Source organism: Eumetopias jubatus, unplaced genomic scaffold (genome assembly GCF_037043125.1).
Source record: "Eumetopias jubatus isolate StellerSeaLion01/CBP00866 unplaced genomic scaffold, mEumJub1_p1.0 scaffold_10, whole genome shotgun sequence".
NCBI lineage: Eukaryota > Metazoa > Chordata > Mammalia > Carnivora > Otariidae > Eumetopias > Eumetopias jubatus.
The window spans coordinates 78,820,608-78,846,380 of NW_028274816.1; the positions used below are offsets into that span (position 1 = coordinate 78,820,608).

Genomic DNA, 25,773 nt, shown 5'->3' on the forward strand with positions numbered 1-25,773 from the left:
AAAAGTGAGCTGCTTGCCCACAGCTTCCTGATGTCAGTCTTGAGGCATTAGCAGCCAAAACCAGGGACGTTATCCCAACTGCAGCCAAACCACCGCCCTGGGCGAGGGTATGATATGTTTACTCTTGGTTCCCACATCCTGATGTTGGTTACCTTTCTCTTGGCAGCTGCGACTGCCAGGTCTTCGGGGACCCGTTGGCAGTGACCCAAGCTCTGGAGTGTAATGGATAGTTTGGCGACAGTGTTTACTTGAGCGGTTTGTAATCTGGTCGAGGAGACTAAATGTGAGCAAAAAAATGATAGAATGCAGCATTCCCCGCAGGTCAGAGCAAGCCGAGTGGTACGCACGAATACTGTGGTGCTTGAGATGCGAAAGCTCACTTTTTTTTTTTTAAGATTTATTTGTTTATTTCAGGGGGAGAGAGCACAGGCGGGGGGGAGGGGCAGAGGGAGAGAGAGAGAATCTCAAGCCGACTCTCCGCTGAGCGCTGAGATCATGACCTGAGCCGAAATCAAGAGTCGGACACAAAACCCACTGAACCACCCAGGCGCCATGACAGCTCGTTATTTTATTTTATTTATAATTTTAAAAAATATTTATTTGAGAGAGAGAGAGCATGAGCTGGGGGAGGGGCAGAGGGACAAGCAGGCTCCCTACTGAGCAGAGAGCCTGAGGACTGGGGTCTCGATCCCAGGACCTGAGCCCAGAACCTGAGCCGAAAGCAGATGCTTAACCTACTGAGACACTGAGGCGCCCCGAGCTCACTATTTTAAAATACAGTTGGGTTATTTTCCCCTGAAGACTGCCCTATATAAATGTGTAGTATCTACCAATTTTGTCCACTTTGTCTTTCCAAGTCAATCTTTTAAAATGTGATGAATTTTAGATTTTATTTAGAGAAGTGCCCACTGATCCTACCGGCTGCACATGCCCACGTTCCACATGCATATGCCGTCCTTAAGACGACCCTGTAAAGTCGGTCTGTTTCGTGTCCATTTTTCGGATGGGAAGACTGAGGTCTGAATAGATTAATGGATTGCCCGGGGTCATACAGTTCTTAAGGGACAAAGTTAGGGCTCCAACCCTGGTGACGTGACTCACACCAGGATGTCACATGTCACTTTTCCTTCCAGAAGCCACCATGTCCTCCCACCTTAGGTGTGCTCACGTATTTCCTGAGTCTGCCTCCCGCTTCTGGCCTCCACCAAAGCTGCCCCCTGAAGACACGGGAGCCGCTATCTGTGGGCCTCCCCCTGGAATCACAGGCCGAAGCCGCCCAGACCGCTGGCCAGCTTTCTCGCCTGCTCAGTTTGGACATTTCTTCAGTTTCATCCTCGGTTTCCTTGGAAATTTCGTTTGCTTGTCTTCATGTCTCTCCTTGGAGGGGCTTCCTTCCTTTTGTTAGTTATTCATTGGGATTTTCTGTTTTTTTCGCCTGGAGTTTGGGGATCTTGAATGCATTTGGGGATCCCAAAACTTTCTTTAAAAAAACCTTTTTCAAAGCTTTCTACACTTCCTAGATTCTACTTTGGTTTCCTTTGAAATCGTTCTTTTCCCTTGTAAAGATTTAACATCAGAAGCTCCGTGATGACGTTTTGGTTAGGGGTGGACGTTGGGCGGCTTCTAATTCGCCATTCCCTGGAGACCCCCCACTCCTGTCGAATCACCATCCCGGCTTGCACCATTGTGCCCCTTCATGTGGAGTCTGAGACCCTGGGGGGCACCGGGGTCCTGCTTCCCATACTGGTAGAGTTTTAAGGGATGCTACCCAAGGCAGGCTGGCTTTGAGCATCCCCCCTAACCTAACTTGGCTCGCAGGCTCTCCCTTATGGCCCCCATACTCTGTGCCGCTTCGTTAACATATCCGGCCACCCCTTAAGGGTGGCTCAGTGTTTGCCTCCCTCTGGGCCCAAGGCCAGCAGCTTCTGCCTCATTGTGCACGTTCTTGGAAGGCAGGAGGACACTGGCATCTGGATAGGACGTCTCTTCTAAAGGTCTGGTCACCAGACGGGTGTTGTAGCAACGGCTTCTCTCATCCTGACCCAAGCCCACAGTTTAGGAGCTGCCATTAACCTGCAGTGTCCCTGCCTCATTAGCGAGCATGTGCCCCTCGGCTCCCCGCACCACCCCCGGAATCCCTGGAGGAGGAACATGTTTCTAGAGACCTGGGACGGTCATGCCCTGAGCTCCTGTGGCTGCAAGCTCGTGCCCCAGGCACATGAACTGGCCTGAAAAGTTCTCTTTTTTAAAGATTTTATTTATTCATTTGTCAGAGAGAGCGAGCGAGAGAGAGCACACAAACGGGGGCGGGGCGTCAGGGATCCCAATGCGGGGCTCGATCCCGGGACCCTGAGATCATGACCTGAGCCGAAGGCAGATGCTTCACCGACTGAGCCACCCAGGCGCCCCAAGCCTGGAAAGTTCTCAGGCTTAACCAGCAAAGCTTCCTTAGAAATGACCACGAAAAGTGGTCTTGTTCTTGCAGCGTGTTGTCAGCTCCAGAGGAGAAGCAGCTCCCCTTTCTCCAAGGTCAGGGCCGGGTCCCCACCAGGGAGGGCACACACGCGTCACGCATTAGCTGTGTCGAGCCTCCGTTTCTTCTCTATACACGGGACTAACAGCCCAGTGACACCCTTGGCAGGATTTAATGACGCGTAAAGGGCCTGGCACCTACGGGGAGCCCACGGTCGGTGCCTTCCCTTTTCCCTGTTCTGACCTGGAAATGAAGCCTTGGGAGAGAAGGGGGTGCGCCGCACAACGAGGTCAGCTCCGGGGTGACTGATGGGCAAAGCTCTTCTCCAGCTCAGCCCTCCGCAGAGCCTGGCACCTGCGCCCACCAAAAGGGCTCCCTCTAGCCCTGCTGTTGTTCCGCTGCTGTCCGCCAGGGGGAGACAAGGCGCAGGCTCCCCCGCGGGCTGCCGTCGCTGGCGCGTTCACAGAGCCTCGAGAGCGCGCGGCGGGGGGGGCGGGACCCCGCGGCCATGCGCGCCCGCGAGACTCCCAGGGGCGGGGCAGGGCGGGGCAGGGCGGGGTGCGCACGCGCAGAAGGCTGCGCGTCCCGCGTGGCGGGAGCCGGTGGGGTTGAGGCTTGGGGCCCCGCGGGTTAGAGGCGCGGGACTTGCGGGGATCTCCTCTTCTTCCGGGACCAGTTTTCCGCTTGGATTTGCGGAAGGGACGACCTGACTCCCTTCAGAGTTAGCTGCTCAGCCCACCCTAACCTACAGCAGCATTCCCCACCCCCCACCCCCGGAACAGGTCCTATCTTCCAGCCCTTGTCTTCTGCGCACCTGGGTGGCTCCGTCCGTTGAGCGTCCGACTCTTGGGTTCAGCTCAGGTCGTGCTCTTGGGGTGGTGGGATCAAGCCCTGAGTGGGGCTCCCTGCTCAGGGCGGAGTCCGCTTGTCCCTCTCCCTCTGCCCCTCCCCCTGCTTGCGCGCGCGCGCTCTCTCTAAAATAAAATAACAATAATACAAAAAAGAAACTCACAATGTTTAGAACTCAGACATAGAAGCCTTGCGAGCAGCTCTAATTTGCAAGGACAGAAGGAACTTGAGAGCTTTTAACCCATCACCTTACTGTATTTCTTTTAAAATATATTTAAGGAGGGCCTACTGCAGAGGATGCCTTTTGCTGTGCACTTTGGACGACACCGAGACGTTAAATATCTACATAAAATCCTCCAGGGCCCGGCCCTGTCTTTGGTCTCCAGTCTTCCTTCCGGCCCTCGGTGCCTCCCACCAAATTGCTTGTGGTTGTTTGCAGACACCACAGTTTCCCGCCTCTGTGTCTTCTCTCCTCCGGCCTTGCCGCCCCTTTGACTGGCTGCGTCCTGCTTACCTCCTGCGAGTCTCAGCCCAGCTGCCGTGTGTCGGGGAACCTTGGCTCCCTCCGTCTGGGTCAGGGACCCTCTTCTTTCCGAGCTTCCCCAGGATACACCTCTGTGATGACACTTACCACGTGATCATGCAGTTGTGAATTTCGGGGCTTGTCCTCCCCACCCCCACCCCCACGCCCACCGACTCTGGGCTCTTTGGGATTCCGGGCCGAGCTTCCTTCACCCTTTGAATCAGACCCAGATTCTCCTCTGGGTGACAGGAGAGAGAAGCCACTCTGAGGCCGCTATCAGGATGGGTGTGATAAATACGGGAAGAGTAGTACAGGTGGGAAACTGAGGCTGTTACTCGCGTAAATCACTCTTCCTGGCAGCAGGCCAGAGCTAGAGGCATCCCCAGCTGATGCAAGTAACTTGGGGAGGAGCCTGAGACCCAGCCAGCCTTTGGGTGTCCTGGAGGAGCCCAAGGCCTTTGGAGGTGTCCCTAAGGAGAACCCACTAGCCAAATGGGACTCCCCAACCTGTCCCACCCCTTTCCCAAGTGTCTCCTGGTCAAAATGTTGCTCTTCCTTAAGATATGACTCAAATCCGGAAGCCTAGGTGGCCTAGTCGTCTGACTAGGCCTGACTCTTGTTAAACGTCTGACTCTTGATTTCGGCTCAGGTCATGATCTCAGGGTCGTGGGATCGAGCCCCACGTCGGGCTCTGCTCTGGCTGTGGAGTCTGCTTGGGATTCTCTCCCTTTCCCTGGGCTCCTCTGACCCTCTTCCCCCCCCCAAAAAAATATTAAACTCACATCCTATTTCCTGAGTGAAACCTTCTTCGTCTTCCCAACCGGATGTGAGGGGAGGCTGTCTCTTCTCTCCTCTGAAGCCCGCCCCCCAAAGATGTATATACCTCGTTAGGATACTTAATCTTCTTCTGTGTTATTATTGACTTATGTGCTTCTCTTGTTTCTCCTGCTAAATTACCCCATCCAATTCCCCCTTCCTTATTACCTAATTTATGGTGGATGCTCAAATGTTTGTTGACCGAAAGAATTGACTCCCTTTTATCAGTAAAATGCGCTTGGCCAGTGGCATGGACGCTGAGCCACCCATTAGCTGTGTGACTTTGGGCGAGTCACGTGACCTTTCTGTGCCTCGGTTTCCCCAGCAGTAAGTGGGAAGAAGAGGCTGTGTCGAGTCAGGGAACACTTAGCCCCGTGCCCCGCACACTGTAAGGGCTAGTGACCAGCCCACATCTCCTCCAGTGAGTGTCACGCCAGGAACATGATTTGAAATGCTGTCAGGTAATGAGACTTGCTCCCTCCCTAACTTAGCAGCTTCCTCCCCAGCCCCTAGATCTACTGGGACCGAACCACTGGTGAGTAGTGAAATCCTCCCAGAGACCTTTTATCGTCCTGGATATTTGCGTGAATTACTTGGTTTAGGTCTGCAGTTCACGGGTGAGTTTGGAAAACCGAGATTCTGTATTGTGTTTTCTGGTTCATCTTAGAGATTTACTTATTGGTGTGTGTTTGTTTTTCCAAGAAGGGATGCCTTGGGATAGGTTCCTGAGAGGTCACAGAAGTTTTTATATTGCTGGGGTGAGAGGCAGATTGGCGATGTCCTAGAGTGTTGATGATGGCCAGGTCCCTGAGTCAGATCAGCGTCTTATTATTATTTTTTTTAAAGATTTATTTATTTGAGAGGAGGGGGAGGGTCAGAGGGAGAGGGAGAGAGAATCCTCAAGCAGACTCCACGCTGAGCGTGGAACCTGACATGGGGCTCAATCCCACGACCCTGTGATCATGACCTGAGCCGAAACCAAGAGTCAGATGTTCAACTGATTGTGGCACCCAGGCGCCCCATGGTCATCATCTTAGGATCACAGTTCACAGCCTACCGGAACAGAGTCTTCTCCACCAGACGCTCAAACAAACGTAGATTCCTACAACATTCATAGACGTGGAGTTAACAAATAAAAAAGTCGTGGGGCGCTGGGCTGGCTCAGCCAGAGGAGCGTGCAACTCTTGATCTCGGGGTCGTGAGTTCGACGTTGGGTGTAGAGCTTACTTAAAAAAAAAAAATCTTAAAAAAGGCACAGGTCTTAAAATTATGAAAACAACTCTTCCAACGTTAATATCTTCGATACTTCTGGAAAGCGGAAACAAATAGAAACCCAGTTTCGCAGCACGAGATACAAAGTACAGAGTTCCCTTACATTTTATGGCCGCGACAAATAGAAACCCAGTTTCGCAGCACGAGATACAAAGTACAGGGTTCCCTTACATTTTGCGGCCACGAGGATGTGTTTCTTGGCCTTATTTCTGATCCTTCACAAAAGCCCAGGCTCATGGGGAGAGCTTTCACCCTCCAAGCATCACCTCCTGCATCAAAGGTATTTGGTCTAGAGGAGTTTCCTTCCCCAGGCTGACAGGGATTTTCGTGAAAGGTATTGAGGTGCTGAACGGGGCGGGGGGGGGGGGGGTTGGGGGCAGGGAATTCAGGTCAGCGTTGGAGGTCGGTCGGGGCTGCCGGGGAAAGAGACTCGCTAGCCGGACCCCGATTCGTGCCCTTAACGGCGGCCGAGCCGAGTGCCCTCCAGCCCTCGGCCCCCGCTCCCACCCGGCCCCGCGGAGAACCGCTCTCCTAGAAGCTTTCCTGATTGAAGATCCCAGGTCGGAGCCTCTCTTTACCCGGTGCGGGAGGGCGTGTGCGAGGGCCAGGGAGCCTGCCCCAGCCCTGCTTTCTTTCAGGGTCGGGACAGACCACAGACACCCATCTTGGGGTCTTGGGAGTCTTCCCAGGCGAGGGCCCGAGTCTGCGCTCCCGTCTCGCACTCCGGAGCTGGGGCGGGTAGGAGGAGCCTGCCTGGGGAGCGTCGTCCTCCCCGATCCTCCCCTTGCTCGAGCTCCTCTCCTTTTAAGGGCATTGCTTTTGTTTCTGTTCTGACAAACAAATAATAAGGTTTTCCGTGCGGAGGCCTGGAGAGTCCCAGGAGCTGGGAGGCGGGGCACCTGTCCCTGATTTCCGTGCAGCCTAGCAAGGGGGCGGAGGGGAGAAGGAAACGGGTGTGGCTGGGGAGACGGGTCGGTGCATCCCTGAGCCGGGCGCGTGGTTCCCTTAAATGAAGGTTGCTGTTTACCTCCGTCGGCAGGAGCACCACCTACAGCTGAGGAGCGCGGAACAGGGGCCGTGGGGGCTCAGGGGGGACTACGTGGCACCCAGGGAGGGGCACCGCGCGTCCGCCTGTGAACACAGCAGGAGGAGATGCAGAGCGCAGACTTTCTTTGAGCGTCTGACATCTGACTAAATCATTGAGGCGCTGGGTTTGTGAAAGACCTAAGGAAGCAATCCCAGCAGAGGGTATGGTCCCATTTACATGGAGCGTTCCGAACAGACAGATTTCTGGACACAGAGCCGATGAGTGGTGGCCTGGGTCTGCGACGGGTGGGGATGGCGGGCAACCGACTGCTAACGGGTACAAATGTTCTAAAATCAGATTCTGGTGGTAAAACCATTGACTTGTACATTTTTTTAAAGATTTTATTTATTTGAGAGAGAGAGAGCACGAGCAGGGGGAGTGGCAGTAGAGGGAGAAGCAGACCCCCCCTCCCTGCTGAGCAGGGACCCCGACGTGGGGCTCGATCCCAGGACCCCAGGATCATGACCTGAGCCGAAGGCAGACGCTTCACCGACTGAGCCACCCAGGTGCCCCTGAATTGTACATTTTAAGGGGTGAAATTTATGGTATGTGGATTATATCTCAATAAAGTTATTAAAGAAAAGTCCCCCCCCCCCAAGAAAAGCAGAGTCCAGCACTGCTGCCATCAGGGAGGAAACGCTCCCCCCTGGGTTTGGGTTATCAGTGAAATAAGGTCGGCCATGAGCTGATGGTCTCTGGATGGGGGTGATGAATACCGGGGGGTCCCTTGTATTAGCCTCTCGACTCCGGTGTATGTTTGAAAATTCAAATAATAACAAGTTAAATGTATATTTAAAAACACCCAAACCACCTGAAAACGCTGTGAGAAATGAAAACACAGAAAACGGGTGGTGGGAGAAGCTGGGTTATCCCAGGTGTTGGGGAAGGTGACAAAGGGTGTGAACGTGGCCCGCCCACACAGAGGAGTCTGTGGCCCAGTGATATCCACGCCGATTTTCCTTTTCTTCATTCCGGTGTTATTTTATTGTTTTATTGTTTAGATGGGCAGGAGAATGGAGAGGTGAGAATGATCTCTGCCCAATCAATGAAGAGATTAAATGAAGGGAAATAAAGAGACTAGAACAATTGTTCTGAAAATAACATGGTAAAAAAAATCACTTTATATGAAAGGATATATATATATGCAGTGAAAAGTGGGTCTCCCCCCTACAGTGGACCCCAAGTTTTATCCCCCAGAGACAGTCATCACCATCATCAACAATTCTAATAAATGCAGAATATATGTGTGCACACGTGTGTACTGATATATATGCACCCATCTGTTTTCCTTACATATACACCCGTATATTTCCATATACACTCACCCGTACATTCCCATATACACACACCCGTACATTCCCATATACACACACCCGTACATTCCCATATACACACACCCGTACATTCCCATATACACACACCCGTATATTTCCATATACACTCACTCGTATATTTCCATATACACACATCCGTACATTCCCATATACACACACCCGTACATTCCCATATACACACACCCGTACATTCCCATATACACACACCCGTACATTCCCATATACACACACCTGTATATTTCATATACACTCACCCGTATATTCCCATATACACACACCCGTACCTTTCCATATACACACACCCGTATATTCCCATATACACACACCCGTACATTTCCATATACACTCACCTGTATATTCCCATATACACACATCCGTACATTTCCATATACACTCACCTGTATATTCCCATACACACACCCGTATATTTCCATATACACTCACCCGTATATTCCCATATACACACACCCGTATATTTCCATATACACACACCCGTACATTCCCATATACACACACCCGTACATTCCCATATACACACACCCGTACATTCCCATATACACACACCCGTACATTCCCATATACACACACCCGTATATTTCCATATACACACACCCGTACATTCCCATATACACACACCCGTACATTCCCATATACACACACCCGTACATTCCCATATATACACACCCGTGTATTCCCATATACACTCACCTGTATATTTCCATATACACACACCCGTACATTCCCATATACACACACCCGTATATTTCCATATACACACACCCGTACATTCCCATATACACACACCCGTACATTCCCATATACACACACCCGTATATTTCCATATACACTCACCTGTACATTCCCATATACACACACCCGTATATTTCCATATACACTCACCCGTATATTCCCATATACACACACCCGTACCTTTCCATATACACTCACCCGTATATTTCATATACACTCACCCGTATATTCCCATATACACACACCCGTATATTCCCATATACACACACCCGTACATTCCCATATACACACACCCGTATATTTCCATATACACTCACCCGTACATTCCCATATACACACACCCGTATATTTCCATATACACTCACCCATATATTCCCATATACACACACCCGTACATTTCCATATACACTCACCTGTATATTCCCATACACACACCCGTATATTTCCATATACACTCACCCGTACATTCCCATATACACACACCCGTATATTTCCATATATACTCACCTGTATATTCCCATATACACACACCCATATATTTCCATATACACTCACCTGTACATTCCCATATACACACACCCGTATATTTCCATATACGCTCACCCATATATTCCCATATACACACACCCGTACCTTTCCATATACACTCACCCGTATATTTCACATACACTCACCCGTATATTCCCATATACACACACCCGTACATTCCCATATACACACACCCGTATATTTCCATATACACTCACCTGTACATTCCCATATACACACACCCGTATATTTCCATATACACTCACCCGTATATTCCCATATACACACACCCGTACATTTCCATATACACTCACCTGTATATTCCCATATACACACATCCGTACATTTCCATATACACTCACCTGTATATTCCCATACACACACCCGTATATTTCCATATACACACACCCGTACATTCCCATATACACACACCCGTACATTTCCATATACACTCACCTGTACATTCCCATATACACACACCCGTATATTTCCATATACACTCACCCGTATATTCCCATATACACACACCCGTACATTTCCATATACACTCACCTGTATATTCCCATACACACACCCGTATATTTCCATATACACTCACCCGTACATTCCCATATACACACACCCGTATATTTCCATATATACTCACCTGTATATTCCCATATACACACACCCATATATTTCCATATACACACACCCATATATTTCCATATACACACACCCGTACATTCCCATATACACACACCCGTATATTTCCATATACACTCACTCGTATATTTCCATATACACACATCCGTACATTCCCATATACACACCCGTACATTCCCATACACACACACCCGTACATTCCCATTTATACACATATGTGTATAAATATATATATAAAACACTTGCATTTGCTTTCTTTTCCAATTCTTTTATTTTAAAGGGAATTTATTTATTTAGAAAGAGAAAGAGAGTGTGTAAGCTGTGGGGAGGGGCAGAGGGAGAGGGAGAGAGAATCGTAAGCAACTCTACACCCAGCACAGGGCTGATTTGGGGTTCCATCTCACGACCCTGAGATCATGACCTGAGCTGAAATCAAGACTTGGTCGCTTAACCAACTGAGCCACCCAGGCGCCCCTCTTTTTTTTTTTTTTAAGATTTTATTTTTAAGTGATCTCCACACCCAACATGGGGCTCAAACCCATGACCCCGAGATCAAGAGTCACACACTCTACTGACTGAGCCAGCCAGGTGCCCCTGAAAGGGAATGTAATGGTCAGTTTTCAAATATCACAAAAATATGCCCCCCTCCCCCGCCCGACAGATCAGATGGTGGTTTTCAGCGACCAAAGAGGAGTCTGGGCCTTAGGTAAAAATAGCAGCTCCTAGTCGGGTGAAGACAGCTGTCTCCTTGCCCTCTGTGAGGGAAGTCAGCCCACAGTCAGACCTAACTGCCCAGAGGATCGTGGCCCTCTCCACACCCCCGTGTCCCGACGCACAGGAAAAATACACCATTTCCGATTGTGTGCGCCCTGTTTCTCCTCTCTCTTACTGTGGGAGCTTCCAAACGCCGGGTGCACCCTGACGTTTGCCCCGGTGCCGAGGGAAATGCCTGCACGCCCCGGACGACGTGTGTGCACGCGTGTGAGGTCGCCTTTGTTGCGAAGGATTTTCCTTGGTGCTGACACAATTCCCTCCCACCCTCCCTCCATCCCGCCTTCTTCCCAATAAAATGTTGATAGGTTTCTCCCCCAAAGTCTTTATCTGACAACAATTAATAGACAACAAATATTTTGAAATAATTTTAAAAGAAAACATTTCAAGTAAACATTTAAAAATAAATCTTGGGCCCCGAGCCTTAGAGTTCACCGATCGTAAAATGAAGAAAGACAGCGCTGGGAACCGCCACGCCACCATAGGGGGCCCGTCTGTCCACGCGGGGTGTCCCCGGGGGCTCCCGCAGACAGGCTGTCCTCGCCCCATTCCCGGGCAGCAAGCAAACTCCCAGCTCTGGGCGCCTCTCCTGCAAGCTCGGGGAAGTTAGGAAGAGAAAAGAGGTACTTCAGGTTTGGACCCATAACTGTGAGGTTGATAAGGGTCATAGTATGAGACAGTGGGAACCGGGAGGGTGGGAAGAATCGCAAGTGGCCAGTGCATGTGCGCAAGGCTCCTGAGCCCGACGACGGCCGGTGTCTGCCCCAAACGTGAGCCTGAGCTCCCCCCCTTAGTGCAGGAGAGTGCCCAGGCCAGCGTAGGTACATTTAAGCAAACTCCGGTGGGGGTATCGGACCGGAGAAGGAGGCGGGGTCCTGGTCTGGGCTCGGACACTTACTGGAGGAGCCGAGAGCAGAGCGCCAGGCTTTGTGCCTCGTTTTACGCAGCGGCCAAATCTGACGCTTGGAGGAGCTGATTTGTAAGGTCTCTTGTGGCATTCATATCTGGTAACTGTATACGCACTGGGATTTTTTGCAGCTTCCCAAAGTTCGGTACATTTAATGGGCACAAGAGCTGGTATTTATGGGTTGCTGGGAACCAGGGGGAGTGGGTACCTGGTGGAGGGAGTCCTGAGCAGGGAGAGGTGCGTGGAGGATCTGGCATCAGTCCACGGGGCACGGGACTTGTCCACGGGTCCATGAAAGACGTCCTCTGGGGACCCCCCCAGATACCTGGGGGCATTTGCTTGGATTTGTGGGTCTCTACGATGGGAGGTGGGGGCAAGAGTCAGGGAGACACGTGTTATGTCAACGTGCCCCAAACCTAACTCACCCATCAGCGACGCCCCATGGCCTTGTCGTCCCAGTGGCTCGCACTTCAGTAGCGCCTCAGACTGCCGGCTGCTTTGAGTTGGCCACGGTGACAGCCAGCAAGCCCGGACGGCTTCTTCATTCGGCAGACACTCTCACGCTTCCCCCTACTCAGCCCACACCCGTTTCCTTCCTCTGACACCGTCTAGTTCGGGTAACACCGGCTTGGCGCTTGATTGCACCATTTGCTTGACCTGTGTGTGCTTCTGAATGTGCCTCGCCTGTCCCTCCCGCTGGGCAAGGACTGCTCTCATGCCTCTGGGCATCTCCCCCTACCCCGCCCGCGCTCACTGCAGCGCTCACTCACCCACTTGTGTGTGTCCGGACCGAGATGGGACGCTTCCGGGTGTGGGGACAGAGCAGTGAAAAAAAAGCAGGCAATCATCCCTACTTTATGAAGCCTACATCCTAGAGGAGGGGACAAAGTAGTCATTAAGGTAAGTTAACAAATACACTGTACCTTACATGATACCTGTTGAGAAAAAGGCAAAGCAGGAGAGGGGGGTGTGAAGTGTGTGAATGGAGGGAGGGAGGAAGGATGCAGACAGACTGGGTAAGGCGCCCAGACTTTTGAGTAAAACACAAGGTGGTGAGAGAGTTAGCTAGGTTAAGACCCCTGGAGGAAGAGCGCTCCAGGAAGAGGGACTAGGCTGTGCAAAGGTCCTGCGGCAGGAGTGTGTCTGGTACCAGCCAGGAGCACCGAGCTGACCATGCAGTGGAAACCGAGTGAAAGGATGAACGGTTGAGTTGAAGGCATCAGGAACGCCTCCCTGTGAGACGGGCTTACACTGGGTGGCCCTTATCCCACTCTGTCCCCTGGGGGCTCAGAGGCCTCACAACACTCTTCCAGCTCCTCTTCCAGTCAGAAACCTGGAGTGGACCGGTCTCTGTTCTGGGCGACCCCAGCAGCAGCAGACGAGGGGGCGCCTCTGTGCAAAGGGGAGGCAGAGCGGCTGTCCCACCGTCCGGGCTCTGAAAGGTACCATTTGATCTGATACTAGTTCATTCCAGCCGAGGTCATAGCGATACGGGTGTTTGGTTGAGGGTACAGTGGTTGGCGGCACCCAAGGTTCTTGATCTTGGGTCATGAGTTCGAGCCCCATGTTGGGCGTAGAGATTACTTACAAATAAAAGAATAAAATAAAACTTCAAAAAAATGATGAAAAAGCAAGATGTGGTGCTGATTAGCTGAGAAGCTAAGACCCACCACTGAAGACAGTTAGACCTGACAGTTAGGTCTAACTTAGCTCTACTCTTAGTCAACCGATGTGTACGGCATTCCTGTTCCGGGCCAGGCACTGTCCTCGGCCCTAAATATATGGTGGGGAGAGAGGTGGGGGAGAGAGAAAAATCCTTGCTCTCAGTGAATGTTCTAATGGAGGGAGAAAGCAATGAACAAAGCAAAGCAGTAAAAAATATAGTATGTCAGATGGCGAGAAGTTTTATGGAGAAAAACAAAGCAGGGAGATAGAACAGGGGAGAGTACAGATTTTTAAATTACAATATTGTAAAAAGACTTATTATTTTTTATTTTTTAAAAGACTTTATTTACTTGAGAGAGAGGGAACACAAGCGGGGGCGGGTGGCAGAGGGAGAAGCAGGCTTCCCGAGGAGCAGGGAGCCCGATGCGGGGCTCGATCCCAGGACCCCGGGATCATGACCTGACCCGAAGGCAGACGCTTCACCTACTGAGCCACCCAGGCGCCCGTGTGTCCATTTCTGATGGAAGAACTGAAGTCTCCAACTATAACAGTGGATTCATCTATATCTGTTGTTCTGAACCTTGATTTTATTTTTCATAGAGTTTCATATTGCTGTATAAAAAGCTTCCTCATTCTTAGTCATGGCAGGAGGTATCTCGTCTTGTAGAAATATCATAATTTATTTAACCACTTTCCTATGGATACATTTAGACCGCCTCAAACCATCTGCTATCATGAACAATGTTGCACTAAAAAACCTTGTACGTTACAATTTTATACACGATAAAGTCTCTCTGTAGGATACATTCTTAGAAGTGGAATTGTGCAGTCAAAAGGTAAATGTGTTTTTCCTTTGGAACAATTTGCTCTTCTCAGGATTTGTACCAATTTGCATTCCTCCAACAAGGAACAATTGCTCGTGTTCCCCACCAACACATTTTTATCAAAATTTTTTTTTTTTTTTTATCTTTACCAGTGAGCTAGGTGAAAATGTCATGTGTGGCCAAAATAATTTACATCATACTCCATTTAGGATAATTCATATGGAGAACAATCATGTAAACATAATGAATGCCAGAGCGTTTTCCAAGGAAAGCTAGAGTTCATTTGATATTTTTGAACTCATAGCGGGGAAAAAACATGAATATAATTGGGGCGCCTCGTTCGCTCATTTGTGGAGTGTGTGACTCTTGGTCTTGGGGTTGTGAGTTTGAGTCCCACGTTGGGTGTAGAGATTACTTAAATATAATAAAATCTTGGGGTGTCTGAGTGGCTCAGTCGTTAAGCGTCTGCCTTCGGCTCAGGTCATGGTCCCAGGGTCCTGGGATCGAGCCCCGCATCGGGCTCCCTGCTCAGCGGGGAGCCTGCTTCTCCCTTTCCCACTCCCCCTGCTTATGTTCCCTCTCTTTCTCCGTCTCAAATAAATAAAATCTTTAAAAAAAGAAAAAAGAAAAAAGAATACAAGACACATGGGAGAACTTTCCAGGTGGCAATGTTGACTTGCTCCCCATCAGAGAATTCACGGGGGAGAAACGCCATTGGGGTGCAATGAGTTTGAGAAAACCTTCTGAAGGGATTCCTACATGGCTGGGCATCAGAGAATTCGACTGGGGGGAACCCATGTGAGTGCACTGAGTGTGGAAGTACCCTCAGCCACATCCGCGAGTTCACCCTGGGAGAAACCCTATGAACGTAGAGTACGGGGCGGAGGGGTCTCACCATCCACAGGTGTCATGCTCGAAGGGAAGCCTTTGGGCTGTAACGACTGGGGGAAAGCCCTTTCTCAGAGCCCACACCTTTCTCCGCATCACTGAGCCTACTCAGGAGAGAAGCCCTATCATTACCAAGACCTTTCATCAGAGCCCGAGTCTTACTCAACATCGAGGAATGCATTCTGCAGACAAGCCTGTGGATGTCGTAGGTGTTGGAAGACCTTCAGTTACACGTCACACCTTGTTCTGTCTCAGAGGATCCGTACGGGAGAGGATCTGCTTGAAACAGTACGTGTGGGAATGTTCTCGGGCTTCAGTCAGGTTTTACAGCATCGAAGAAGAATCCCATGAATGTCCTGGAGGTGAAAATATCCTCAGCCAGACTTGCACCTGAGAATCTCCTTTGCAGAAAAAGGGAGGATAGAAACTCGAGCAATTCGAATGTATGGGTGTATTTATTCTGTGACACAAAGTTGCTCACTGATCCTTGTGGGCGCCTCCTTGGTTAGTACATTTCTTTCTTTTTTGGTAATGTATTTTATTTTATTTCTTTATGTATTTGTTGGAGAGAGAGAGAACACAGCGGGGGGGGGAGGGCAGAGGGAGAGGGAGAGGCTGGTTTCCCGCTGAGCAGGGAGCCCAACGTGGGGCTCGATCCCAGGACCCCGAGATCATGGCCTGAGCCGAAGGCAGATGCTTCACTGACTGAGCCCCCCAGGCGTCCCTGGTCCGTACATTTCTATGTGAATCATGGTCTCTGGACCAGAGATGAGGCAAAGGGCCTTGCTGGTTGTCGTTGGCTGGTTTGGAGGAAGCCATCTACCACGGTCTTAACTCTCAAAGTATCCCTTTTCCTGGAGGGAGACATCAGTCCTAAACACATGGGTGTCCTGTATTCTCCCAAACTCCTTATTGGCATACCAGGAAGTCTCGGTAAATCCAACTGGCACCCCGTATAAGAAGAACCCCAGTTTTGTTTTTAAAGAACCGGGTTTATTTTTCTCGCACGTAAAAGGACAGAAGCAGAACAATTCAGGGTTTCCACGGTGCCCCCTGGGGAACCAGGCCGCTCCTGGCCCCCCACTCTGCCATCCCCAGGCTGCAGCCCCAGGCTTCGGGGACCAGGTGGAGGTCCTGCCATCAAAACGGACGTTCCAGGCCCGGGACGGGGGAAGGTAGCTGCATCCGGCTCTTGGCGAGACTTCCCGCTAGCTCCAGGCCCAGGCTTAGCCCCCTGGCCACAGCGGCTCGAGGCAGCCTGGAAATTGTACTTTCTACTGCCACAGCCATGGGCCCAGCGACGCCTCTGGGATTCCAAGAGGGCAGGTGATGTCCTGAGAGTCCCCCACACTGTTCTCGTTTCTGTCTGCCCCGCAGACCAGGTTTCGCTGCCGTATTTGCCAACGCAAGCGGCTTGTCTGGTTTGGGATGTTGGTTATGACATTTTTGTCTTATTCATTTATTATTTTACAAAGATTTTTACTTATTTGTTTATTTGACAGAGAGAGGGAACACAAGCAGGTGGAAGGGACAGAGGCCGAGGGAGAAGCAGGCTCCCTGCTGAGCAGGGAGCCCGATGCGGGGCTCGATCCCAGGACCCTGAGATCATGACCTGAGCCGAGGGCAGACAGACGCTTCACAGACGGAGCCCTCCGGGCGCCCCTGGTTATGCCATTTTTAATAACAAGCAGCACATTTACATACCGCTATAGCGTACAGTGTACATGTTTTAACGTGTCCCTTGATACAGAAATAATTAGGAAAAGCCTAGATGGGGGTTTGGTCTGTGTATTGAACGTGACGGGTTCAGGGACATAAGGACCCACAGGGGCTGACGTAGGGCACACCCTTACGCAAACCAGGTTGACAAATGCTCTGAGACTCAACTTTTTCCTTCCGTCTCATCCCCTTTCCCGGCCACACTTGGGCTCTGGTTCACAGGTTCGTGGCGCCCCCTGACGCCCGCGGAGGACACTGTGTCTTCATCCCGGTGCAGGGAGATCTCCTGCCCCAGCTGGAGTGCAGGGCTGTCTCTGAAGCCTGGGGTCCTCAACCCTGGAAAAGCTCCTTTCAGGTGTCAAAGCTTAGCTCTCCCCCTCCCCCAATTTAAATTTAATTGATCTCTTACAAAAAAAGGGGGAGGGCGCCTGGGTGGCTCAGTTGGTTAAGCGTCTGCCTTTGGCTCAGGTCATGATCCCAGGGCCCTGGGATCGAGCCCCGCATCGGGCTCCCTGCTCAGCGGGGCGTCTGCTTCTCCCTCTCCCTCTGCCACTCCCCCTGCTCATGCTTTCTCTCTTTCTCTCTCTCTAATAAATAAATAAAATCTTTTAAGAAGTACATTTAATTGACCTGGAGAGAGGCATGATGTTGTGAACTGAATTGTGTCTCACCCAAATTCACCTTGAAGTCCTAACCTCCAGGGGGACTGTATTAGGCGATAGGGTCTTTAAGGAGGTTAATTAAGGTTGAGTGAGGTCATAAGGGTGGGGCCCTGATCTCAGGACTAGTGTCCTAAGGAGAAGAGACACCAGGGATGCACTTGCTTAGAGAGAAGGCCGCCCCACGCATTAGGTCCCTTAACAGAATTCCTGTAGGGGCGCCTGGTGGCTCAGTCGTTAAGCGTCTGCCTTTGGCTCAGGTCATGATCCCGGGGTCCTGGGATCGAGCTCCGCATCGGGCTCCCTGCTCCGCGGGAAGCCTGCTTCTCCCTCTCCCGCTCCCCCTGCTTGTGTTCCCTCTCCTGCTGTGTCTCTTTGTCAAATAAATAAATAAAATCTTAAAAAAAAATAGAATTCCTGTAGTTATCTTAGTAACTCCGCCTGCCCCTCGTTCTTTTATTTTCATTCTATTTACACATCAGCACTCCAAATAAATATTTATTTATATTCCCTTTGCTTTATTTACTTATTTATTTATAAATCCCAGTATAATTAACATATAATGTTGTCTTAGTTTCAGGTGTACAATGTAGTGATTTAACCATTCTGTACATTCCTCCGTGCTCATCAGGGTATGTGGACTCTTCATCCCCCACCCACCTCCTTTCTGGAAGGTATCAGTGTGTTCTCTGTATTTAAGACTTTTTTTTTTATCTCTTTTTTTCTTTGCTCATTTGCTTTGTTTCTTAAGTTCCACAGATGAGCAAAATCACACGGCTATTTGTCTCTGATTGACTTATCTCATTTAGCATGATACTCCTTAGCTCCATGAATGTTGTTGCAAATGGCAAGATTCCATTCTTTTTCATGGTCGAGTAATATTCCATTATCTATATACCGCCTCCTCTTTATCCATTCATCGGTGGATGAATACTTCTGCTTCCACGGTTTGGTTATGGTAATTACTGTTGCCGTAAACACAGGGGTTCATATACTTTTTCAAGTTACTCTTTTGTATTCTTTGGGTAAATACCCAGTAGTGGAATTATTGGATCATGGGGTAGTTCTATTTTTTTTTTAAAGATTTTATTTTATTTGACAGAGAGAGACACAGCGAGAGAGGGAACACAGCAGGGGGAGTGGGAGAGGGAGAAGCAGGCTTCCCGCCGAGCAGGAGCCCGACGCGGGGCTCGATCCCAGGACCCCGGAGTCACGACCTGAGCCGAAGGCAGACACTTAATGACTGAGCCACCCAGGCGCCCCAGGATAGTTCTATTTTTAATTTTTGGGGGAACCTCCATACTGTTTCCACAGTGGCTGCACCAGTTTGCATTCTCACCAACAGTGCACGAGGTTCCCCTTTCTCCACATCCTCACCAACACCTGCTGTTTCTTCTATTTTTGATTTTAGCCATTCTGACAGGTGGGAGGTAATATCTCATTGTGGTTTTGATTTGCATTTCCCTGATGATGAGTGATGTTAAGCATCTTTTCATGTGTCTCTTGGCCATCTGGATGTGTTCTTTGGAGAAATGTCTCTTCCTGTCTTCTGCCCATTTTTAATTGGATTATTTACTTTTTTGGCATTGAGTTGTATCAGTTCTTTATATATTTTGGATAGTAACCCCTTATTAATCTGTCCTTTGCAAATATCTTCTCCCATCCCTTTGTTTTGTTTTATGACTACTCTTGATACAGCATTGTTTTATATTGCTCGTCGCAACTTGTGTTATTGGATAAATACATTTTTGTGGGTTATTGGAACTTATCCAGTATTCATAACAATATTGCAAGTGTAATAAATGTACTTTAGGTCTCAATAACTAATTTATTTTTTTAAAGATTTTTTAAAATTTTCTTTTTTTTAAAGACTTTTATTTATTTAAGAGAGAGAGCACGGGATCATGACCTGAGCTGAAGGCAGATGCTTAACCGACTTAGCCACCCAGGCGCCCCTCGATAACTAATTAAAAAATGTAACTAGGAGCACCTCTGGATGGAGGTTTAAGGATGTCTGTCTACTCCTGTGTCTTGGCACATGTTTACTGAAATATCCATCATTAATTCTCTCAAGTGTGAATTTCAATAACCTCTCTGGCTGTGTGCTGTGGGTACTGAATTTGAATTGACAGGCTTTTCCCCCAGGGTTGAGGTGACTTTTAGATTTAGCGGTGCCCGGATGCGTCAGACTCACCTGGGGATTTGCAGTCTGAAAGCTGGAGAAGGAAATTGTGCGTCGTTCACACTAATGCCTGGTTAGCTGGTTAAACATGCTGGTGTCTTGCGTGAGTCTCATGTGAACTCGGGAGTTGTTCTGATTTGCTTCTGCACCTCCTGTGGTGATGTTGTGGATTGTGCTGTTATTTTTATTAAATCTGTGAGTATGTCACCGACAAGAGAGCCAAAGAGACATGACTACCAAATGTAACGTGGTGCCTGGATGGGATTCTGGGGTAAGAAAAGGACGTTAGTGAAGACCAGGGAGATCTGAATGAGTTATGGACATTAGTTAATAACAGTGCATGATTAGTTCAGTAATCGTAACAAATGTATCAGACTTATGTCAGATGCTGATGGGGAAGTTGGGTGTGGGGATATGGGACTCTCTGTATTGCCTTTGTAACTTTTCTATAAATTCAAAACCGGTCTAAAATTAAAAGCTTACTTAGGAGCGCGTGGCTGGCTCATTTGGACGAGCATGGGGCTCTTAATCTCGGGATCATGAATTTGAGCCTCACGTTGGGTGTAGAGATTACTTAAAATAAAATAACATCTTGCTTAAAGTAAATAAATAAATAATTACAAAGATGGCAAAAATGTACTATGATAATTTTAAATGTTTTTATAATGTTTTCTTTTTTTTAAGATTTTATTTATTTATTTGACAGAAAGGAGAGAGCACAAGCAGGGGGAGAGGCAGAGGGAGGGGGAGAAGCTGACTCCCCGCGGAGCAGGGAGCCCGATGCGGGACTTGACCAACTGAGCCACCCAGTCATCCCAAGTGTTTTTATAATGTTTTCTTAATGTTTCTATAATATTACCCTTATATTTATTAAGTAATGGTGCTAATATTAGCATTGAAAAATGCATGTAGAAATCTTACTTCAAAACAAAAGTAAAGGGCACCTGGGTGGCTCAGTGGGTTAAGCATCTGCCTTCGGCTCAGGTCATGGTCCCAGGGTCCTGGGATCGAGCCCCACGTCAGGCTCCCTGCTCGGCGGGAAGCCTGCTTCTCCCTCTCCCTCTGCTGCTTCCCCTGCTTGTGCTCTCTCTTTCTCTCCCCCTCTCTCAAATAAATAAATAAAATACTTTTTATTTTTATTTTTTTTAAGATTTTATTTATTTATTTGACAGAGAGAGACACAGCGAGAGAAGGAACACAAGCAGGGGGAGTGGGAGAGGGAGAAGCAGGCTTCCTGTGGAGCAGGGAGCCCGATGCGGGGCTCGATCCCAGGACCCTGGGATCAGGACCTGAGCCAAAGGCAGATGCTTAACCGACTGAGCCACCCAGGCGCCCCTACACCTTACTTTTTAAAAAAATATTTTATTGGGGCACCTGGGTGGCTCAGTCGTTAAGCGTCTGCCTTCGGCTCAGGTCGTGATCCCAGGGTCCTGGGATCGAGCCCCACATCGGGCTCCCAGCTCGGCGGGGAGCCTGCTTCTCCTTCTGCCTCTGCCTGCCTCTCTGCCTACTTGTGCTTTCTATCTCTCTGTCAAATAAATAAATAAAATCTTAAAAAACAAAATACGATGTAATAAAAAACGAATGATGTATGGTGACTAACATAATAAAATAAAATTAAAAAAATAAAAAGTAAGATGTAATCTCATGAAAAAGTTCCCATAACTACAGTGCCACTTGGTCCTATTAATTTAGGAGAGAATAGCGTATGAACTGGTAGAGACAATGCATACAGCGTTAAAGCAAAATACATTCATCGATTGTATGTTTATGCGCTGTGGTGATATCACCCCACTTTGTCTTTATTCCTATTAGGGCAATCGTTTTAAAGGATTGGCCGTCCTCAGAAACTCATTTCGTGCCTGGAGCTGACAGCTCTGAGTTTGGTGGTTTTCACATCAGGACTATCATGGGCAGGGATGGCGTGCCCGATGGTTCCTATTTTCAGGTAACGGAACTAGGAGGTTAAATACCCTCATTAAAGGTCCCAGAAATTGTAACTGAGTCAGGATGAGAATCCAGGTCCTGTGACGCTTAAACTTAGGTTCTTTGCACACCTGTGCCCCAGCAGGAGCGAGCCCTGGCTTCCTCTTTCCTGGCAGAATGCCACTTTCACTCAGGGGTCTACACCTGTCTGGAGCTGCCAAACTCCAGAAGAGCCACTGGAGGCTCCAGGGGGCTCCTCCATCGTTTAACCAATGATTCTCAACCTCAATCAGGAGAACTCAGAACACTTTCCCTTTTGAAGCCGACACCGGCTTTGGGCAAAACCCTCTGGGTCTTGAAAATATTCTCACGAGAGAACACAAGCTGCGCTGGGTTGAATGAGCCGGGACCGCCCAGAGTCAGGAAGGGCAGCGGATGGGCGTCAGAACGAGAAGGGGGCAATCAGAGAGGGCTTGGTGGGGGTGCTTTCTTTTGAGTCGGATGTTGAAGAAGGGTGGCCAGACAGGTAACCCAGACTCCAGCGTTGTGTAGGGGTTTATTTTGGTCGATGGGAGATGCTTTACACATGTCAGGGAAGGGAGGATTTTGTGAATGCCGGATTTGAAATGTCCTGTCTGGAGGTGGCTAATGGGCAAAAGAGGGGCAAAACAGGGCACGCCTCGGGGCCCCTGTAAGGGGTCGAGGCAGATCTCGTGTCCCGTGGGACTTTGGGGAGGGGGTCAGGTCGGAGTGAGAAGAGCCTGGGGAGGAGTCTGAAGGTGTGAGTGTTCATCCTGGCCTCGCTGCGTCTGACCTCATTACACTCGGACAAGTCCCCGAATCCTTTGGGCCCCCTCATCTGAGAAAGCCTTGTCTACACCTGCTGCTGCAGGCAGCCTACGTAAGCTTCGGGACCCTCTTACCGTGGCCCGTCAAGGTGACGGGGCTTCGTAAACTGTGTGAGATATTCGTACGGATCGGATTTGTTGTTTTTGTTTTTGTTCTTTTGAACCGTGCCTCGAAGCCTGTGTTTTGCCCGCCGGGGTAAGATCTACCCGTCGTGATTTCTCATGTGGCATTAACATCGTGGTGCGGTCAAGGATCATGTGGATGACTCACTGCAGGGGAGGGAGGGCCAGGAACCCAGGATGAGTCTAGAGAGAGAGTCTGTGGGTGTCGGCAGCAAAATGAAGCCTCGGAAACAAAGGGACCCTTTTATTGGAGAGGGATTTCAGTGGGGGCAGGGACAGGGACAGTATTGTGGGCAGGCGTGTGGTGTCAGGGAGAACATGGTTTGGAGAGCGAGTGAACAGCGTGGGAGTTGGCAAACGGATTGCGTCAGCCTGAGGAGAAAGTTGGCATCACAGGGAAGGGGTTCTTTTTGGAGGAAGGAATAGTTCATCCAAGATTTAAAAAAAAAAAACAAAAAAACAAAAAACATTGTAAGTAATCCCTACGCCCCACGTGGGGCTCGAACTCACGACCCCGAGATCAAGAGTCGCACTCCATTGACGGAGCCGGCCAGGCGCCCCCATCCAAGATTTCTTGATGGGCCGCGTCTTGGGCTGGGAAAACGGCACCATGAAAGCAGAATTAGGTGCATTCCGGCAGTCGCCTGGCTCTCCAGGCACATTGGGAGCGGACGTGGCCCTGCCATGGGGGTGGGTCCTGGGACTTAACTCTCCTCTCCTGTTGTTTTCTCAAAAAAGAGCCTCAGAGGTACCCAGGTAGGACCGCCTGGCGCTGGGATGGCCAACCACTTCTCCTCACACGCGAATTCAGACTAACAGCAGTGCCCAGAGCACTGTGATGAGGGGGCTCAGACGCAGAGCCGGGGCGGTGGGCAGGGGCGTGTGACGGCTCACTGGTGTCTCAGCCCTGGGGTGTGCGTCTGACAACTGCAGAGCCCTGGGGGGGAGCTTTATATGCTGGCGCGCAGCTTCCTTCTGCTTTGCCTTCTGATCGCTTGCCCCCCTGTGCATCTCCCCACACCCCGTCCCGTGCCAGGCACCCCTCCCACCGCTTCCCGCCCACCTTCCTGAAGCCCAGCACGGGCCCCTCTACCCTCTACTGGTCTCCACCCGGCCCCAAGCACGGAGGCTGAATCTTCCCGACGCTACTGCTTTTTACCCCACGTCAAAGGGGCCGTGCTTTCACCCGAGAGAGGTGTGGCCCTCACAGGATCCCCGAGCACCTCTCAGGCACAGAGCACTCGCCTGAGAAGGATCCGCTATCCCGAGCACGGTGAAGAAGTGACTCTGCTGGGTCAGGCTCGGGATTGGCTGCTTGGGGCTCCTTGGGGATAAGGGCTGGGTCTATTGCTTGCCTCTTCCTAGCTGGAGGTGGGAAGGGAGCATGGAAGACTCAGTGAATGGAGGTGAGACCTAAGTGTTTTAGCTCAGCCGGTTTCTACTGAACATGGGCTGGGCATGGCCAGCGTCTCTTGGGGACGTGTAATGCAGTCCGGGCTCTCAAGGAACACCGTCTATACTGGGGAAAGGCATGTTCCTAGGAAGCAGTGGAACTGTTTGTGCCAAGATGCATCTGTGCTGTGCTGGGTGAGACTTTGGGTGTCCCCGATATACCGTGAGGTTGGCCTGGTTGAAAGAAGGGTAGGAAGGCAGGCTTGGGGAGGGAGGTGACAGGTCACATAAGCGACAAGGATGTAGGGAGGTGGGAAGTAGAAAGGTTTCCAGGGAGAGAAGGTCACCCAAGCCAGTGTCTTGTGTTAGAGCTTGTCCTGGCTGGGCTTACATGTCTGTGGGGGAAGGGGTTTTGAGGGACCCAAAGGTTTGCAAGGTAGGTGCTTGCGGTCATATATTTCTAGAACCCTAACAATGGCTCATGTTCCCAGCGCTGCTGAAGTGTGAGCAGACGCCCAGTGCTGTTACTAATTGCTGATAGCTTGGAATGCGGTCCGCAGACAACTAAAAGTGATCCGCACTAGGTCCAAAACAGAGTAGTAAGCTTAATTTGAGATGATGTGATTTTAAAGTATAAAAAAGGGATGTGGCCGGTGCTGGGAGCTCTCCTCACATTCTCCACGGATAGGAGGGGACACGGGTGAACACGACCGGCGTGTCTTTTATTTTCCATGTATCTGTCCCCGAGTGAATTCAAGAGGGTGGCCAAGGCTCCTACCTGCCATTTTTTTCAAGAGGAGCGAAACTGCTCCCCTTCATCTATAAAAAAAAAAAAAAATCTCAGTGCAAGTCCTAAGCCTGTTGGGAGACCATGAAACGCCAGCCCTACCCAGCCATATACATCCTCATACGCACTAGAAATGGGGATGGTATTTGCAGATCATTTGCCTTGGTCTCCTTCCCTCAGTGAATTTCCATTGCTCTAGATGGCCCCCGAATTGGCTAGTATAATAAAGCAGATGGTGGGCTGCGGCGAAGCCAGGAAGATGCAACTTACCCTTTTCTCGGTCCAACCCACGTGCGAGGGCTGATTGAAGGAAGTGCAGCTGACATCTGGGCCAGTGACGGGGAAACGTTAGTGGGCATCAGACCCCCTGAAGAGCCTGTTAAAGCAGATTGCTAAACCCTAGCCCCAGAGTTTCTGATGCAGAAGATGTGTGAATGGGGCGCGAGGATTTGCATTTCTAAAAAGTTCCCAGGAGATGCGGATGCTGCCAATTCGGACCACACTTTGAGTCAGTGACCTGGGTTGCTGGTTTTCAACTTTGCCGGCTGCATGTTTGAATCGCTTGGAAAGCTAAACATCACCATAAAGCGTGTGTGTGTGTGCACGCGTGCGCACATGCACACACACACACAAAACGCCCAGACCCTGTCTCCGATTAGTTTCAACAGAATCTGTGTGGGTAGCACCAGACATCAGTCGTTTGAAAATCCACCCCCCCAATTCTAATGTGCAGCCATGGTTGAGAATCACTCATCTGGGGTTTTTTTTTTTTTTTTTTTAAGATTTTACTTATTTATTTGGCAGA

The 25,773-nt window shown here is 49.9% G+C and overlaps 1 protein-coding gene across 3 annotated transcripts in view; it reads left to right on the forward strand.

The window, feature by feature from the left end:
• Window positions 1-12,562: 12,562 nt before the first annotated feature.
• Window positions 12,563-25,773, forward strand: part of ZFP3 (ZFP3 zinc finger protein) — a 42,052-nt gene continuing 28,841 nt past the window's right edge. For 2 of the 3 annotated variants that reach the window (XR_003612551.2, XM_028125114.2), the window contains exons 1-2: window positions 12,563-12,855; window positions 21,708-21,840. The gene's annotated coding sequence lies outside the window, so the exon portion shown is untranslated. The remainder of the gene's footprint in view (window positions 12,856-21,707; window positions 21,841-25,773) is intronic. The other variant, XM_028125118.2, reaches the window with a different exon arrangement.